The sequence below is a fragment of the Canis aureus genome, chromosome 5 (assembly GCF_053574225.1).
Source record: "Canis aureus isolate CA01 chromosome 5, VMU_Caureus_v.1.0, whole genome shotgun sequence".
Classification (NCBI taxonomy): domain Eukaryota; kingdom Metazoa; phylum Chordata; class Mammalia; order Carnivora; family Canidae; genus Canis; species Canis aureus.
Window position 1 is genome coordinate 8,789,136 of NC_135615.1, and position 5,880 is coordinate 8,795,015.

A 5,880-nucleotide genomic window follows, 5' to 3' on the forward strand; every position below is an offset into this window, starting at 1 on the left:
AAAAGGTTGGCAGAGTGATCTTCCTTATCTTCATTCTCATTTCTGGCATTTGTGTGGGCTGGCGACAAAAATCACGTTACGGTAAGAAACTGGGGGTCGTCATTTTCCTATGCACGTATATTCTTTCAAGCCACAGAGAAACTGGCTCCAGTCTCAACTGCTCCACATTTCTTTAAGATCCTTCCTGTCACTAACACCCCCACCCCTGCCCCTCAAGGCTTTCTCTCTGGCACAAGGCTTTCTCTCAGTCTTTTCCTCAACTGTTCTGCTAACATCCTCCTTCCACAATATCCTCTCATCTATGGGTCACTTGTGCCTATTATGAAGCTGAGGTCAAAGACACTATTGTCAAATCAGTGGGGCAGTTCTGCAGCTATCCTCAGACCCCAGCTCTGCTGAGTGATTCTTTCCTCCTGTCTTAACTTTACCGCACTTCTACAGTCGGTCATTGTTGTCAGCAAAATTAAATTATAAATGAGCTCTTTCGCAATATTGTTGGGCTGAGTGTAAAGCACAGCCCTGTCTGCCATCTGATGTCTGATGTGGCCTCTTAAGGAATGCTATGAACTGGTTCAGGAGCTCAGCATAGCATCCATGTCCTCCCCCACACTCATGCATAAATTCATCATATATAGAGATTACATCATAAACAAGAAGCATCAGCTGACCCCAGCCTAGGATGGTAAGGTATTCTGAGTTGTGTTTGCAGTAGTAGTGAGGTGTTCAAATCAAACCATCCTGACTTCTCCATCTCCACAAGATTAGAGGCTTCAATTTGACACTTAGCTGTAGGTAAAAAAATACAACTCCCTCATGGCCATGTGTCAGAGGGCTGTAGACCAGTACACAGAGAACTGGGAAGAGACAGGCAGGGCCTGTAAGTACTGTACTTCATGCTAGGCTCAGTACAGAAGCTCTCTATATTTACCTGAAGTTTACCCTTATATATTAACCTATATCTATAAGCCCTATTAAATAATATTATTATTAATACAATATAAATATATTATTATGTTATATATAATATTGTTACTATTATAACCATATTACCCTTATGGTTGACTCTATTATCTTGATTCACACCTAAATATATTAGCAATTTAACATTTCCCTGCTTAGTTGATTAATGAAATAGCACAATCAGAGAAATAAGGTTCCATGATAGATTCAATCTTAATTCACACATTATATTTGGAAGCTAGATGTTTGATTTTCAATATAAGTTACTTCTAGAACACTTGCATACAGTGTCTCATGTTTGTATTCTTGGGCACATGTTTCTTGCTTTATATCAGTATACCTTAATTTCTGAAGAACAATATCAAAGATTTGTCAAACTCAAAACCAGTTGAAGTGTAGACTGTATTGTGGATTTTTTTTAAAGTTGTTTATATTAGCAAACAAGATAGCAAAATGGTTAAGATATATGCTAGTATCAGACTTCCTCAGTGTAAAGCTTTTGCACTATGATGAGATTTTGAGCTAGTTACCTAAGTTTTCTCAGATAGATAGATATATAATTACCTTACAGGGTTGTACCAAACATTAACTGAAGAAAATAGTCCTATAAAGCTTTTATTTCTGACACAAAGCAAGCATTCAATAAATATTAGTGCTTGTTATTGTCGTTAAAAAACATATTAGAACAAGATGGGTCAAAAATCAATGGGACAAATATTTCTTCAAGGAAAAGAATTGTTACCACTCATAATAGTTATAATAAGACAAACATTATTTTACTTAATCCCCCAGAGAAATTTCGTGATATGTGCATTATTGATCCATTCTGCAGAGGACTGATTGATGGTTAGAGAAGCTTCATGATATAACCCTTACCCACAAGCAGCAAGCATGATATAGCTGGAACTTAAACTACATCTTTCACTAACTGAAGCCTATGTACTCACTCCTCCCGAATTCCTAGACATAAAGTCCATTGCCAAGTACCCAGTGTACCAAGTGTAGATGTTATCCAGATGAATACTATGCCACTCCTACCTTCAAGGAGCTTCCACTTTAGCATGTGACAGGCTATAATTTTATGAGACAGACCGACATAAGTCCAATTTGCCACTGACATATTATAAGACTGATATACTAAAACTATCCTACATTTACTTTGTAAAGGGATTTCTTAGGTAAACAGTTTTTTGTTAACTGACAGGCATATCCAATAATCACCTGTACCAATATCAAAAGTTCTGTGATATGTGCAATAATTCTTCATTATTTAGGACTGTATCATATGTCCACATCTCTGGTTCCTGGCCAATAAATGCATGAAAGCCCTCACAAATATCCAACACATTCCCTGGGAGCAGTATTGTCCACATTGAGGACTACCACATTTTTGGATTATGAAATCAATATGGTTCAACCAGGAAAAAAAGAAGGAAGGGAGGGAGGAAGGAAAGAAAGAGAGACAGAGAGAAAGAGAGAGAAAGGGAAAAAGAAAAAAAATATCAGAATCAATTAAAGTAAAAATGTACTTAGTAAATGTATTATTTTATGATTTTTTGTGTTATTTTTCTATGTGTTTTAAATACATTTGCACACACACTTTCACATACAATCAAAAAAGTTGGACTCTGGTCCTTTGACCTTTCTCATGGTCTCATTAGTAGACCATGTGATTCCTTTCATTCAAAGATTCTGAGCAGTACCAAAAGAACAGAAGTAGAGGGGAGGGCATGGAGGAAGGGTGAAATGGGTGAAGGAGATCAAAAGGTACAAACTTCCACTGATCAAATAAATAAGTCAAGAATGTAATGTACAACACAGTGACTATAGTTAATAATCTGTATTGCATATTTGAAAGTTGTTGAGGGAGTAAATCTCAAAAGGTCTCACCACAAGAAAAAAGGTAACTATATGTGGTGATGGATGTGAACTAGACTTATTATGCTGATCATTTTGCAGTATATATAAATATTGAATTATTATGCTGTGTACCTGAAGGTAATATAATTTTATTTATCAATTATATGTCAATAAAAAAAGAAGAAGTCATTCAACAGGAGATTTTGGGACAGTGCTAATTCTATATGTTTTGGCTGCTCCAATGGGGAACAAATCTGCCAGTTATGGTGAGTTATGTTATAGTTATATAGTCAAAGTTTGGCAATAAAGTACTTACTCTTTTTCTTGCTTGACTTGTTTTTCTTTTCCATTAGTCCAAAAATAAATTTAAGGATTAAAATCAGTTGTACAAAAAGATACCTCAACTTCATTACAATCAGGGCAATGCAAAATAAAGCCATCATGAGGTTATTTGCCTCTCCTTAAATTGGCAGATATTAAAAATTTTGAGAATACCAAGAACTCTCACATAGAATTGTAAATCACTATAAACATTTTGGGTATCAATTTGGCATTATCTAGTAAAGGTAGCATGCATATACCTTATGACTCAGCAGTTCTCTAAGTTTATACTTTAGAGAAACTCTTGCACAGGCACACACAACATGAATAAGATGCCAGGAGCTACAAGGCTCCAGGGAAATTCATTATAAAGTGAATTTTAAAAACTCTGGAAACAATTCAAAGTCCAGAAAAAAATGGAACAGATAAATAAGTTATGGAATGGTTCCTAATGGAATAACATACAGCAGTGAAAATAAATCAAGAAGAATTTTATTTATCTTCATGATTTATCCCACGAATATAATGTTGAATGGATCAAAAGAAAGTTACATTCAACTTTAAAAAGGAATAAAATTCTAACACAGGCTACAATGTGGATGAACATCAACGATATCATGCTCAGTGAAATAAGCCAGTCACAAAAGAACAAATACTATATGATTTTACTTGTATAAAGGACCTAAAGTAGTCAAATTCATAGACATGGAAAGTAGAATAATGGTTGCTAGAAGCTGGAAGGAGGAGAAAATGGGGACTTGTTTAATGTGTATAGAATTTTGGTTTTGCAAGATGAAAAAGTTCTGAAGATTGGTTGCACAATAATATGAATAGAATGTACTTAAGAATACTGATCTGTTCACTTGCCCATAGTTAAGATGTCAAATTTTACATTGTATGCATTTTATCACAATCAAAACTATTTTGTAAGTTTTAGAAGAATGGACAAGGTATAATTTGATTTTTATGAATCTCAAATACCTGAAAACTTACCATTTAATTCTTAGAGATACAAACATTCATGATAAAGCTATAAGAAAAAGTAATGAGTGCATGGGGTCTTCAATGATGATTGCTGTGTCCAAACTCTTGACTGGAGGATTGGATACAGTTTCATGGTTATGTATGTATCACACATACATCTTATAAATCCATAAACTGTTTTCAAGCCAAAAAGCTGTAATCTGAATGTCAGAATTAAGATCAGTATGATGAAATATATGAAACCAAGTTCCAGCTTAGAAAATCATTCTGTTTGCAAGAAAGCTCCCGATCTCCTGGTTAGAGTCAGAATTTATGTGCAGCCTGTTCAATAAAATATGAGTAGCCACTGTTTTCTTAAACTAGCTTAGTGATAGCTAAGCACTGGCACTGAAAAAACTCAGCCATATCACAGATGCTCTGGCAGTTTCTCTCTAAACTATTACTTACTATTGGCCTAACCCCAAATAGAGTTCTATTTGTAAAAGAAGGGGAATTGAGGATCCGAGAGAGAACTTTAAGAAAAACAATATAAGGATTGTTTAGTATTACATAAAATATAATGTCACGTCAGAATTTTTTAGTAAATTAGATTTTTGTAATACTCTATAGAAAAAAAAGAAATCTAAAGAGGTTTTTTCTTTTCTTTTTTCTTTCTTTTTCTTTCTTTCTGTCTTTTTTTTTTTTTTTTTTTTAGAAAAGAATAAACTGGGATGCCTGGGTGGCTCAGCAGTTGAGCATCTGCCTTTGGCTCAGGGCGTGATTCCGGGGTCCTGGGATCGAGTCTCACATCAGGCTCCCTGTGAGGAGCCTGCTTCTCCTTCTGCCTATGTCTCTGCCTCTTTCTCTCTGTGTCTCTCATGAATAATAAATAAAATCTTAAAAAAAAAAGAAAAGAATAACTTTTTGGTTACATGTAGAACACTGATTTGTCCTCATGTCAAATAAAATTAAAAATCATTGCCCTATTATTATTCAGAGTTCAGTGAAAGTTGAAGACTATGTATGGCAGGGCTCCATGCTGTCAGTTAGCTTTCATTCCTCTTGGTTCCAGAGACTGGAATGGAAACATCTTCAATATATAAAGGCTATGATCCGTCCATGAACCCTAGCTCCATAGATGGCCTAATCTGCCAGTGTTCACAACTTCCACTCTCCCCACTGGCCACCGTGAAAGCTTTATCAGCTGAAGCCAAGGTCCGCTGTTCCTTCTACAATGGGGAGCATTAACAAAGTCTGTGGATGGTCCAGAGGGCAGTCAAGAGCAGACAGGAAGGGCAGCATATATACAAGGGGAAAATCAAATCAAGAAGTGACACTGAGAAAATTTTAGGCGTTTCAGACGACTTGGGCCACTGTTGCAAATAAAGGAGCAAAATGATTTTATTTTTATTTACAAGTAAAATGAGAATGGAGGACGTTGATGGAGATCTCCAATCACATGCCTGACTTGATGAGCTGACAAGGTCATTTTATATCTCTGGTATCTGTTAATAAAGAGTGGCATTATTTACATCAGAGCTTTATTTCCAGCAATGAGGTCATTAAAATCAATCCTGAAAATATGAACTACATGAATGTCTAGGAAGGTTCATATAATTACATTCCACAAATTCACTACTTATTTCCAAAAAATATCATTAAGGAAACGTAGGAATGTCTCTAAAGTATAACACTGACTACAACTGTTTCTAACAAAATGGAGAGAGGTCAGCCAACAACTTGAAGCAGCAAAATTCCTAGGTATCCCCTTTGAGT

General features: G+C 35.5%; 1 long non-coding RNA gene across 1 annotated transcript; it reads left to right on the top strand.

Moving 5' to 3' along the window:
- Positions 1–711: 711 nt before the first annotated feature.
- On the top strand, positions 712–5,015 carry LOC144313314 (uncharacterized). The gene is made up of 3 exons (XR_013378986.1): positions 712–877; positions 3,001–3,086; positions 4,820–5,015. It is a non-coding gene; the product is annotated as an uncharacterized LOC144313314 (long non-coding RNA).
- The last annotated feature ends 865 nt before the right edge of the window (positions 5,016–5,880 follow it).